General features: G+C 37.4%; 1 pseudogene; it reads left to right on the forward strand.

Annotated features, from left to right (window-relative positions):
• Window positions 1-5824: 5824 nt before the first annotated feature.
• LOC120225003 lies at window positions 5825-5946 on the forward strand (annotated as a pseudogene).
• The last annotated feature ends 8862 nt before the right edge of the window (window positions 5947-14808 follow it).

The following is a 14808-nucleotide window of genomic DNA, read 5'->3' on the forward strand; positions in this document are numbered from 1 at the left end:
GCAGAGAGGTCAGGCCCTGGGGAACTCTGGAAACAGTCAGGACTCCAGTAGGCTTGGCCATTAGCTCCCTGTGTGGCCTGAGCCAGGCCCCATGGCTCTGAGCTTCAGTTTCTACTTTTGTGCATAAAAGAGCCACAGGCCAGAGAATCTCTTAGGTCCTCCCCCTCCCCGCCACACCAATACCTTACCTAAAGGACAGTGAGCTCTGAGGGACAGGAGGAGGCCAATCTAACTGATAGAAACAATTACCCCTGGCTTGATTGAATTCTCTGTTTCCTGAAGGATGGTCTCTAATATTGGTTGAATATTTATTGGGTGTGGCTCTTTGTTAAGTACCTTAAACATTATCATATTTCATCTTCACACAACTCTCTGGAATATGTACTGTGATTGTGCTAAATTTTCGATAATAAAATACACACTGAGAGAGTTTAAGGAATTTCCTCAAATCATACAATTGGAAAGCAGTGAAGCTAGATTATGTCAGTTTTCATACATACCGTGTTTTAGTGTTTTAGCTCTATTCCAGCTGTTATGTGGTAAAATATGAATTGAAAGCAATGTCCAACTACACACAGATCTTAAAATAATATAAATGGCATACATGGCACCAAACAGTACAATAGATGCTTTACATAATTTTTACTGCAAAGAATATATTTCTAGTCTTCATTTTTTTAATAGAGAAACTAGGGTTCAGAGAGTTTAAGCAATTTCCCCAAAGTTCCACATTCAAAGAGTGATGAAGCAAAGTTGCAGGTCTGTCTGACTGCAAAGGTCATTTTCTTCTATGGCATTTTGTCAGTCTTATGTGAGAGAGATCAGTGAGGAATGGGACCACGTGTTATACAGTGAAGCTAAGGCACATGGTAGGTAGAGAATCAAGGACACAGAGCCTCCCACATAGCAAAGTGTGGGTTTCCTATGAAGAGTAATTCGAGAATGATGATCTACTCTTGAGAGGCATCAGCCGGAGGCGGTAGAAGTGTACAGGGTGTAGGTAAGCAAAGTGGGCTGGCCAGACACAGAAAAATCATTTTGTACCAAGATCAGGCTTGGGATATGACTCTCTCCCACTGCCGCATCCAAAGCAATGGGCTCCCCCTCTTTCTATACATACTCCAGTACCAGAGACCGGGTTCTGAGAAAAGGAAACAAAGGTGAATTCTCTTCCTGCCCTTTCTGATAATTAATCTTTTATGCATATGACCCGGCACAGTCAGAAATGCACGTCCTGCAAGGAAACCAAAGATGGTCCAGACCCACTCCCAGAAAAGCCCTGGTCATTGTCCAGTGCAAACTGGGCAATTCTACATAGAAAAAGACACACACTCACAAGCTTTTGTTCCTTGGGAGTGTGCTCTGGGTTTCTGCTACATGGCTACTGTGCTGGCTAGAAGAATTTGCCACAGTTCTATACAAAGAGCAGTTATTATCCTCTAATTTAGAATTCAATTCTTTCTTGGAGGGTGGGGAAAGGAGTACATTTAAAATACTGAAATCAAGGCAATTTATTTAAATAGGAAGGCAGATGCATTAGCAAAATTTATGCCAAACTAGTTTATATGTGTCACTCGGGGTGCTGGGGTGCCTCAGTCAGTTGAGCCTCTGACTTCAGCTCAGGTCATGATCTCTCAGTTCGTGAGTTTGAGCCCCGAGTCCAGCTCTGTGCTGACAGCTCAGAACCTGGGCCCTGCTTTGGGTTCTATGTCTCTGTCTCTCTCTGTCCCTCCCTTGTCCCTCTCTTTCTCTATCTCAAAAGTAAATAAACATTTAAAAATTTTTAAAAATAATTGATATAAGTCACTAATATGTGTTTCTATTATTTAATTAGAATGCTATCGAATATTCTGGTCAGCCACTACTCTCAACGGGGCATTATATATTTATGTAGAAGAATAATTAGTAAATAACTTTTAATGTGTAAAAATAGCAACTACAGCAACTTCCCCCATCCCATGGCATTTTACTTAGGCCTGGTCTTAATGGTGAAATTCTTGGTATTTAATTAGAAGAAAAGACGTAGGCAGGTGGTTTTGACCATTAGTGTCCACTCAACTTGTACTAATTAATTATGTTTTGTTAAATACCCAAGGGGAAAAGGAACAGTATGCTGACCTCCATGTGTTCCTCAAAGCTCTCACTCACGATATATGTTGCCTGGCATTTGGCACCATGAAGACTGGGAACATAAATAGTAATTCTTAATGGATTTACTGTAGGCCCCAGGTTCCTGTCTTTCTACTCAGGTCTTCTGCACATTTTAATCAGCTTGTGTGGGTGTATATATAGAGAGTTTTATATTAGTTCCTTATATATTTTTGTTACTAACCCCTTATCAGATATATGGCTTGCCAGCTTTTTTCCCCAATCTATAGGTTGCCTTTTCAATTTATTGCTTACTTTTTTCCTATGCAGAAGCTTTTAAGTTTGATGTAGTACCGCTTGCTTATTTTTGTTTTTGTTGATTGGGCTTTTGGTGTCATATCCAAATACTTGTTGCGAAGACCAATGTCACAAAGGAAAATAGCATGAGAAGAATAAAGAAACAAGGGGACAGCAGAAGAAGTCAGGAATCAATAAGATGGCATTAGCAAGTCCTTACCTATTTGTAACCCCATTGGAGCATTTTGGGAGCATTATTCACAGTTTTCAAGACATCGACCCAATGTTAAGCATCCATGAATGGATGAATGGATAAAGAAAATGTGTTGTGTGATATATATCATATATATATCATATATAATATATATATATTATTCAGCCATTATAAAGAATGAAGTCCTGTTGCCATTTGTGACAATTACGGATAAACTTGGAGGGTATTATGCTAAGTAAAAAAGCTCAAGACAGAGAAATACAAATACAGTATGATCTCACTTGTATATGGAATCTAAGAAAGCCAAACTCATAAAAACAAGAAAGAAAGTAGAATAGTGGCTTCTAGGGGTGGGGAGGTGGTGTTGTCAGGGGAAGGGAGGTACAGGAAATGAAGAGATGTTAGTCAAAGAGTACAAACTTCCAGTTACAAGATGAAAAAGTTCTGCATACATAACATACAGCATGGTGACTGTAATTAGTAATATTGCAATATAAACTTGAAAGCTGCCTAGAGACTATATCTGAAATATTCTCATCATCTACACAGACACACACATACATACATACACAGGCAATATATGCATATATCAAATCATCACATTGTGTACTTTAAACTTACACAGTGTTATATGTCAATTATGTCCCAATGAATAAAGGGAGAAATTAATGCAGTACTAACATATTACGGTGTCTAAAGTAAATACACACTCAATTTATTTCACCGAAAAATGAGATTGACAGATATACCTTTGGTATGTTTTAACAGACTCAATCATTTGTCTATCAAGAATATATGGAGTTTTTGAAAGAAGTTGGTCCTAAAGTATTTTGGTCTTACATAATCTGGTGGTGATTAAAGAAACACAAAAGATAAGGAATTTTAAAAGATAATTTGCATGAACTCTGGAAGGGTTTAAATATTGGCAAATGATTGTTCCCTCAAGTGTATCTTCACATACTCCCTGCTCAGTGTATCTTCAGACCAGTAGAGGCATTGCCATCACATGGTAGCTTGTTAGATCTAAAAACACTGTAGGGCACCTGGGTGGCTCAGTTGGTTAAGTGTCCGACTTCAACTCAGGTCATGATCCCAAAGTTCGTGGGGTTAGTGGGTTTGAGCCCCATGTCGGGCTCTGTGCTGATAGCTCAGAGCATGGAGCCTGCTTCAGATTCTGTCTCTTCCTCTCTCTCTCCCCCTCTCCCACGTGCAGTCTGCCTCTTTCTCTCTCTCAAAAATAAATAAACATTTAAAAAATTAAAAACAAAAGACCTAGAGACCCGGTGCCGAGCCCCAGGCCTACTAAGTAGAAATTTTTAAGTTCATGAGAGGCCCAGATGGTTACTATGCACATTAAAGTCTGAGAAACACTGGTCCATTCTAAACTTTTGCTTTTCCAGCTCTCAAATGCATCCACACCTTATACCAGTAATGGGGACCTAATTGAAAAGCATTATTTCCACAGTGTGCTCAGAGTTAGAGAAAACCCATTTTATTTTCACACTGGAGTGAGAGGGGGAAAAAACTGAAACAGAAAAACTCCATATATACAGAAATCTTATCTTCAGGTTATAGGTTGCAAGAAATTAGCTATGTTATTACAACAGGTTCATGAAAAGGAGGCAGCATTGGATATACCCCTGTGTACACCCGGAAGCTAACTGACATCAGCAAATCCACTTTCTAGTTGCTACAGTACGATAGGGGTGTTTGGAATTCTCCCAGGCCCAGGTGAGTTTTGGCAATATGCTATAAAGCTAAAGGTGAACATGCTCTATGATCCCAGCCAGCAATTGTACTTTGTACTTTGTATATATTAGTATATTTTATGTATTATGTATACAAAATCCCGCTCATTGAAGCATTGGTTCTAATGATGATGATGATGATGATGATGATGATGATGATAAGTAGATACAACATAAATATCTATTGACATGACAATGGGCCAATAAATTGTGGTATTTTTATATTGCAGAATACTCAACAGCATTTCAAAAGAATGAATCTTGTATATGGACAGGGATGATTCTCAAAAACATAAATATTTTGAAACAAAACACATGAAATGTGAAATTATTCCCATCAATATTCAAAACAACATAAAGTGCATGAATATCTACAGACAGAAATATAAAACCATTCATGGGAATGCTGACTATAAAATGATGAATATAAAATGTGTATGTTATATAGATATTATTCCATATTTTTACCATTACATTTAAAATATTATACTCAAAAAAAGAATAACTTAGAGAAGTAGGAGATTTTAACTAACAAAAGAAAACAAATAGCAACAACAAAAACACCATAAAATTAAAGCAACTATCCCTAGAATTACTTTATTTAAGAAGTCATGGTTTTCAATGAAATGAATTTTTCATAAATATTTTTTAACCTAATTATAATGATTTTTTCAGCTGGAAAATGATCAAATTACCTCTTGGTTCTTGACCCATGTTCTGCTTTACTATGCAACTTGTATGACAGAATCAGTACTGATATATGGACATATGTGTGAGTCCAAAAAGTCACCAGTGGTCCAGAACTACTGAATTTGACACAAAGACCAAAGACAGAATTTTCTTGTTGATACAAATTGTAATAAGGATATACAGCTCAGAATGGATTTTCATGAGGAAACAGACTTCATGCAAGCTGACAGCATGAACCTTTGATGTGCAGTTCAGTCCATTGTGTGTTGTATGATATTGAATGAAGTACTTAACATCATTGAGTCCAGGTGAAAATAGCAGGTCATAGTGTTGTTATTAGTACGAAATGATATATATATATTTAGCTCATAGTAAGTGTTCTATATATGATGGCTAGCAGTAATAATGATGGTGGTAATAAAACTGTGGCCAGTCTATGCTTTATACATTTTTTTTTTTATTCAGGATTGTAGTATATCAGGAAATACAGAATTTATTTTGCAAGGTAAATAAACAAATCACCAAAATAAAACACTGCATTGATCTGGATTTTGTTCAGATATAAAGATGTAACCAAGAAGACTACTGGCTCTAACTCACTCTCCCTTTTATTTTATATTTCCTTCTTGCTGTACTCCAAGTGTAGATTCACTTAGATTCTAATAAAATCTGCCCGACTGACTTGCTGTTAGTATATGAACCAATAGACAAAAATGTGAATCCTAAGGTAAGAGTTTTAATTTATATTTGATATTTTATTGAAATAAAATTTTAAAAACCAACTCTGATCGTTTCTCGGCCTTTTGGCTAAGATCAAGTGTAGTATCTGTTCTTATCAGTTTAAAAATGAGCTCTGATTGCTTTTTTAACATGATGTCTCCATACATAAATTAGGAAGAGACAGCCTAAGGTTTTGCCAGGGGGCACATTGTCTTGGGTGCAAAATTTTAAATAAGAAATGTATGATGTCATGGCTTTTGTTAACCAACATCTATACCCCAGCACTACTGCTCTACACATCAGCTTTTTTCAGTGACCATGGGATTAGCTTATCCTTGGCCTGAACCAGCTCCTTGGCAAACAATGGAGCTGTGTGGGTATGAACAGAGTTGGAAAACCAAGGGCAGGATCATGGTGTCAGTTGGCCTAGAACTTCTGTGCATAGGGCTCGGGGTGGGGTCCTCTCCACTTGTCCTTCATGGATTAATGGCCACATATTATGCTATCCACCACATGCTTTCCTGCGAAATGGTAGTTTTTTCTCTGAAATGAATGTATGAGGCTTTTCCTATCTTTTCCTCAGAATAGAAAGAAGCCCTAGAGATGACAATATGATATCATATCTCAGGGCTTCCCTTTGAAAATATAAATCAGAGCATTCCTTTTCCGAAAACCAAATGAAGTTTTGGAAACTGAAAAGGACGGCACTGTTAAAAGATCAAAAGCTAATCTCTACAACCAAGACCTGATGCTTACATGGTTCCACTCAACATGCAGCTAAAATCATTTATGAAGCTTCTGTAACCTGAGGATGTCAGGCAGCTCAGATATTCAAGAACAATATATGCCTGGGAGGACAGGGGAGCTCTGGCCAAGAGAAAGCACTTGTGACATTGACTCCTCTCTACTATATTTTGAAAAAAAAAGAGATCTGTAAGTGAAGAGTTGCTTCTGTTTGCAAAGCTGTCCCAAATTGTGGATAATTGATGTTTTCTTAAGAAAATAGCCATGGAGAAAGACCAAATCCCCCTCACTATGAAGCTGGACATCGCTCACAGAAGGAGAAGGGAAGTGAAAGTGAGTAGTGATCGGGGTCCAAAAACCAAAGGCTTCTCTCTTGCAGCAGCAAATTTAATAGTGGGCATGGGATGCACAGGGGCAGGAAGAAGACAGTGAGGATGGGTGTGGGAGGATGGATGTGAACCCTTGTTAATTCCAGTTCTGAGACTGGTTATAGGACGGTGACTTATTTTAGGACTGAGGAAGAAAGGTGGGAAAGGAGAGTTGTGCTTGAGGACACAGGAGTATGAGGCACGGAAATAGAGATATTTATCGAGACGTTAATGAATTCCTATATTGGGAAACATTCTATCCATTTTTGTTCTTCCAAAAAAAAAAAAAAAGTAAGCAGTTGTCAAGGATAGGGTGTCAAGCAGATTTCCTATAAAAAGCTTTCCCAATAAATTATGTACTTGGTAAGAGGAATTGGATTTTACATGCCATGGCCTTACTTCACAGTTTTACAGATTTCTTTAATCCTGACTATATTTTCCCTGGTTTTATATGAGCTGCTGACACTGGGTACTAGTGATGGCTGGTGAAATTGTACTTTTTCCAGGGTTTTAATTCTAGGAATGGTAGCTGGAGAGGGAGGATTGGAACTGCAAAATGCCTGTGGCTGCAAGCTTCTATGATTCTTAGGAAAAATGAACATGTCTTATAATATTCAAAGTTTCCTTTTCTTCATAACTTTTAAGAACGATCTCATCAAGAAATGTGTTATCACTTTAAATCTTCAGAAGAAATGGAAGCAAATTATGATTATCTGAGAATTCAGGAGAGACCAGTAAAGCAAGTTTGGAGAAGCCCCTTCAATATACATTAAGTGTTCTTTGATTAAAGCCATCAGTACTGCCTCCACAGTGCCAGATCTTTCCTAAGATTTCTTGGAAAACTTCTGGATGTCATTCCTGAATTCTAAAAAGGTCAGTGATGGAATATGAACTAAAACGGTTTCTAGGTTAGAAATACTGAATATGATGTTTCAGTTAGAAGACACATATGGAAAAGCACAGAAGTGAAATTCACTGCACCTTCATGGTGATTTAGGAATAGTTTTCCAGCAAGGGCTAAATTGTCACCAGAAAGCAAGAGCAAAAATGAGCACCTCAGACTCAGGATCATGCCTGGGTAGTTTACTGGGCTGTAGACCGACATAAGCTGAGGAATCAATTGTCAATCTCAATGGCTTCTACGAGAGCTGAGTATTTAAATCAAAACCCCATGTTTAGCACGTGTGAATTTGTCAGGTATTTTGTGAAAAATCTTAAGCACTTGCTACCACAAGTACTCCTCCAGACTGTCTTCCCTGGGACAGTGGAAGGTCAGTGGAATAGAGTTAAGAAACCTCAAATCCAAGTTCATCTCTGTACTCAGTTGATGGGTGATTTTGAACAAGTCATTTCCATTTGCTCCTCCTCCTCTTCCTTGTCTGTAAAAGAAGAGAAGTGTCACGTGTATTACCTGAGTTCCTTCTAATCCTAATGTTACATGGCTGAAGATAATGGGTTTATTTTGAATTTAAGATCAATATAGTTCCAACTTCCCTAGGAATTAAAGTTAAAGAGTCTTTGGAAATTAAAACTATAAAGAACCTGAGAAGTCGTCAAGCTCACACCCCTCATCCTACTCATAAAGCAACTGACCACTTGTGTTTGTTGGCTTTACTCCCAGGGGTCAGTGAAAATATTTGGTTGTTGCAAGTAAGTAGCAATGAAACTCCCTTTGAATGTGAAAAATCCAGTTTCACGTTCTCTCACACAGGAATAATGTCATTTCACTGTCAGAAAAAAATACAAGTTCGAATTATAGTAGAAATAAAATACCCATCTCAAACAAAGATGGAGTTTTCAACATCATACAATTAAATATCCCTACATCTGTCCCAAAGGTGACACTTGGAAAGAAGCTACACAGTGTATCAGCTATGAGGCTTATCTACGGCACAGTCCTAGGGTCTGGACCCAGTTGGTAGAGGAATATCTACAGTAAAAACAAAAGTACCTGAACCTTCCCATATGTTTAAGGAGAACTCTGGAGCCCCAAACCAGGAGATGTGGGGACACAAAGAAGATACAAAGCAAATAGGATCAAAACAGAAAGTATCAGATCATTACTAGAAGGAGCAAAGGGCCTAAGCTTTTCTTTTCATTAGGAGCCAGCCCAATGGGCCATGTACAGATCAGCTTTAAAATTCAAGGTCAAGGCAGGCGAGAATGATTATGGTAGATGGCTTCCACCCCAAAGTATTCATTTGTTTTTATTATCATCCTTTTAGAAAGTAATTGTCATAACTAGGTACTGCGTTGTGATATTGTCTTCGAATCTTTTAGTGGCAGATAAGTTTGCAGATGCCTGTGTCTTGTCTCGCTATCTGAAATATTAGCTCTTTGAGGATCTTATTCATTAATGTATTCCCACAGATATAGGCTTTTTATAAAGTAGGTGCTCTGTAAAGGTTTGGTTCATTCCATTGCTATCAAACACTCTGTTCAGTTGAAAGTTATATCATCAGGCATTTTATTATATTATTAATGAAAGTTATTTCACAAAGTATGCATTTTATATATTTTTCTAAGGGGTAATAAGTCTCTACAGGAGTATTGTGGACTTGACAGTTCCAGAGATCTCCGGGTAGGGAACATGGGGTAATCTGAACTTATCTGCATTTATGTATTTAATAGTTAGCTTAAAAATGTTGGGTATTCAGATGAAGAGAAAACCTGTCCATCTTTGCTCATTAACATAATTTTGTGGAATTCGTGGTTCATTTATTTGAATGGCCTCCTGAATTTTATTTACATGACCAACGTATATAGCCACCTCCATACACACAAGACTACTATTTCATTTATGTTCTTAAAATTCTTTGAATAATTATGCAGAGAAGAGACTCATTCTGGACTGAAAAGTTCTTTTACTATTCAGAATGTGGGGAATCTCAGAGCAATTGCTTGTCCTACTCAAGACCCACTGAATAGTTATCTGATCTGCATAAAAGAGAAAGATGTATCCTCTTCTCCTTCAGTAAGATTGCCCCTCCAATTACCCATTCACTTAGCCTTCAAAAACCCTTTGCTCAGTATCTATTACATGGAAGATATAAAGAAATGAATTAGACATACAGAAAGAAGCTGGGAAAAGAATCCTCTGATTTCAAGGCATTTATATCCTAGAGATTAGATAGATAAACACATGATCATATTTCCCATGCTTTCCTCTACTTGATATCCCCCACTTATACAAGCCTGGGTGCTAGTAGGCACTTAGAAATCATTCACTACCTGAGTGAACCAATAAATGTATTATAAGAGTTGGAAATAGTGGATCCATATTTGGTCAATAAGCCACTATAGGATATATTTCTGAGATTTGAAGGAGACATCTTTTAGATACAATAAAATCACACGCTGAATGGTATCCATATATTCCTGTGTTTATGAAATATGGAGTTTGTTTTCTCAAGAATGGTTTCATAATCATGTAGAATCAATCCAAGTGGATGTAATAGGAATCCCTAGCACTTGAAATTAAGATAGGAGAGGTTGACCAAGCAGATTCACTTCTAAGAGGAATCCTGCCAAAGAAGAACCCTGCGTGGGTAGGTAGATCATGGTGTTTACCCAGCCGGCCCTCACCTCCTTATTTAGCTGTGTGCTAAGCATGTCCTATGCTCTCTTCATAGAACTGAAAGCATTTGACATCTCTTGTGTGTCCTGTCCCTAGCACATAAGATCACAGTGATACAGAAGGGGAGCCCAAGGCGTGAGTACTTGCCTTTCAATCATCCAAACTCTCCATCTACCCTGTATGACCGTCCCTGGGTGGTTTCCCCATGCTGCACTATGTGAGAATGTTAAAAAAAAGAAAAAGAAAAAAAAGCAGGCTTTGCTGAGGGTACCGACAATCCATGAAACGACCGTGCGGGCTGCTAATTCTGTAACAGTACCCGTTTTGCAGGAAAGGTGGTGAGACATTGACAACCTGCTAATATAATACAGTGTAGGACTCAGGAAGCCCGGCCTTCCCCCATAGTTTCTCTCAACAGAAGAACAGAAGGGCCAGGTGACAGCAGAGGTAGAAATCAAGCTGCTGAGCCAGCACCAAGTCCAAGCAAAAGGGATTCTCCAGCTTATTTAGGCTTTAAAACATTCCTGAGCTGAATGTAACCCAGTTAATCTTTCCATCAGGCTTAGTTCTGCACTTCAAGATAAAAGTGTCACTCATAAGTCAGCAGGCACTGGGGTCTGGCGAGAAGCCAGATAACACTTCTGCGAAACACTGGTTCCAAGCTTTGCCATCTACTGCATCCCCCCACTTTCTAGACCAAGCCTGGGAGGTTTGAGTAATTCACAGCTGAACTGAATACAATTCATTCAGAGGATGCACTGTGTCTCTTGACTTGGTAATGGAGTAGTCATGGAGAGACAGACCACGGACATTAGCGTTTCATTGGAATAAACATACCCTGGGTCGTTCTTATCCTGCATCATGGAAGCAAAGACCACACTACTCTCAAGAGACAAAACCAGAACTGTGAGACCACAGCACTCCCAGAGATGCCGTGCCACTTCCCTCTGCAACTTCCAGGCTCCCAAGCGTCCGTGTTGTACTGGGTTTTCTTCTCCCACTTGGTGTCCCATGAGATGTCCATCACTGGAGCAATCATTGCCAACCTTTTAACCCCAAGGAGTTGAACTGGCAGAGACGATGTGAGTGTTTATTTTTGAAATGTGATTTGACACAGACGTCATCAATGGTTTCTCTACCTCATCGTTCTTCTAAATCGTTAAAAATTTTAAACCTATGCCTTGGTGCGAATATTTTTAACTTGCTTCCTTGACTGTGTAGTGTATGTCAGGAAGTGTCTATTTATATATATGCGTGTATAACTGTGTGTGTGTGTATGTGTGTGTATATTATATATAATACATATGTAAATCATGTATATTTATTTATATATAATATATAAGTTACATTATATATAAAAATATATTTATACAATATAAATATGCATATATACATACAAATAATATATACAAAATTATATATTTACAATATATAAATTATTTATATTAAATACATTTTTATATATGTATATACTTATTATTTCTATTAATATAATATAAATTAATTTAAACTTTATTTATAATAAATAATCTATTATATTACATATTTAATATAAATAATACATATTATAAATATATAATTTATGTACATATAAATATAAATAATTGTGTATATGCTATGTTATATATAATATTTGTATATAAATATATAACTTATGTGTATACAAATATATATCACTCCTTTGGAGATATATATATGTGTATATAGATAGATATGTCTATAGATATATACACATATAGATATATGTATAGATATACACAGATATAGTTAGACAGATGATAGATAGATAGAATGATAGGAAGATAGATAGATATCACTTCAAAGGACTTCTGAATATATTTTATAGGTAATGAAACTAAATTTCAGGAAGGTAAACTTGTCTAGGATTATAAAAGTAGTTGGTAGCAGAGCTAAATTATGAGTCCATGATTGTCTATCAGTAGAGCTGGACTTTATTTATTTATTTTTTTTGATACCTATGCTGGCTTGTTTTTACCCCATGAGGCAAGATAAAGGAAACATGACATCTTGACCGTGTTGGCCTGCAGAGAGAGTACAGAAAGAAACATGCTAAGAACATGGCAGAAATGTTTAGAACAAGAAAATCTCAAGATAAATTTAACCTAAAGTACAACTTTGAGTGGACATGGTCTACTGAGTGGAGCAAATCTGCTTTTGAACTATTATGGGGGAAGTAGGTGTGTTTCCATAAGATTAGTGTGGGACCTAGACTCCAAGTGTGCTCTTAAAGGTGTATATTTTAGAAGCAGCCTCTAATTATTTACCCACTCTTGTGGATTTAAAATACATATACATATATTTATGTATGCCTAGGACCCATCTCTGCTTTTATCAAATCCCTTTTACTTGGACAAATCTCCTAACTAGTTTTCCTGAGCTAATTATATTCCTTGCAAACTGTTTGCAACTAACACCAAGGAGATTTTCTAAAACATGAATCATACTGTGCAGTGGCTCTGTTTAGAAACCTTTGAAAGTTCTGGATAACCCGAAGGAAAATTACCAAACTCCTTAGCATAACACACTGCACTTGGCAGTCATGCTGACTTTCTTGTGATGCCACAAATGTTCAGGATGCTGTGCTCTGCCGCAAGCACTCCCGCTGCCTGTGCACCGTCCCTGCACCGATCTGCCTCAGCTTGCATGATGCTTCGTTAGGAATCCCTGAATGGTGAAAACAGAAACTGCGAATGCTATCCATCTGGAACATCACCTTCCGTCTTGGGGAATCCTACTTTCTGAGGGCCATTGTTTGAGAGGTTAGAGAAACATTTCCCATAGAAACTAGTTGATGGAACTGAGGAGATTAAGCAGCAAAAAAAGTTAAAATTAGAGACAAGAAAACTGACAAAGAAATATCATAGGAAGAAGCAGGCTATTGAGGAGGTTTGTTGAGTATGGCCCAGGAGTCAGAACTAAGATCTGGGGTGTCAGTAGTATAAAGTCAGATTTAACATATTTTTAGAAAAGCCTTTCTTGAGATTAAAGATTTACAACATTATAACCGATACTCCTGTAGAAAAATCTGGGCTCCAGGTTTCAAGAGAACGCTAGATGATGTCATAGAAGAGATCACTACAGAAGTTGGGAAAACAAACGCTCAGCTTTTCTCAAGGCTTTGACCATCAGGGATGACACAGAGGAATGGGACAGCAGTGGAGTGGAGAGGAAGCCAGCTAACCTATTGGAGGCTACAAACTCCTATTAACTCCTCCATATATGGGGTCACTAATGAATTTAACCACAGCACACAGCCTCCACATAAGCCCTGAGGATATTACTTTCTCCAATCTTATAACTGTTTAAAAATATATATTATTAACAAGAATTCCATGACCTCTACTCTCCGATATTTGTGGGTAAGGAATTTACAAGCAACATTACTGGGGACATGCATGGATATTTGGGTATACAGACACATTCAACAGAGAAACTTTTTCATATAAAGGTATATTTTAATGTTGGTGTATAAATTTGTGCATAATTCACCCTCTAGTATTCAGCATGGTTATTATTATATTAATAGGTTAGAACACAGTGATGGTTAAAGACTTTAATATTACCTTGTAAAAAAGTAGTTTGTATACCTTAGTATCATAATCCATTCTTGTTCCCAGTTTACTGGTGGGATGCACTGCAGGTAATTTGTTATTAATGGTAGGTAAAGTCTGAAAATTGTGAATGATATAATTTTAGAACACTAGAAATCAGATACAAGATTATTCCCTACAGGATATAATTCTCACTCACTTGTCTAGAATATGCGTTCTTAAAGAGAGAAAAACGGGTAGAGTACTCAGGAAATTGCACAGAATCTGTGGTGCATCCCATGGAAGTGTGTGATACATGTCTTCTCTTATGTGTGTTGTGACTGAGAAGTTAAGAACTCTCTTCTGAAACACTGAGTATGAAGTAACACACTGTTCACCTGTTATCCTGCAACTCTACATTTGCGTGACCTTTAAACTACACGTGATAGACACAGGAGCAGACACTGGTATATGCTTTTAAGGTAAATCTTTCCATTCTCAATTTGACATAATGGTAGCTAAATAGAACACATGATGTATATCAAAAGCACAAAAACAATGCATTGACTTTTGGAAGAAACGATAAAACACCTATCATTCTGGTGCATGTGCACACATGAGTAACCTGACTATACCAGTTGTCCAAAAAGATAGAACTTCAGATGTAATGACAGCTTATTGTCAAATTTCAGCAGAAATAGGAAGATGATTATATGTTTGTTTGTAGTATTATTAGGTTATTCAATGCCTTTGTTCATTCAGTTAACAACGATATTGTGAGGACTAATATTCCTCTGCATAAAAACAAAAA

The sequence above is a fragment of the Hyaena hyaena genome, unplaced genomic scaffold, assembly GCF_003009895.1.
Source record: "Hyaena hyaena isolate Hyena2069 unplaced genomic scaffold, ASM300989v1 scaffold_1301, whole genome shotgun sequence".
Lineage (NCBI taxonomy): Eukaryota > Metazoa > Chordata > Mammalia > Carnivora > Hyaenidae > Hyaena > Hyaena hyaena.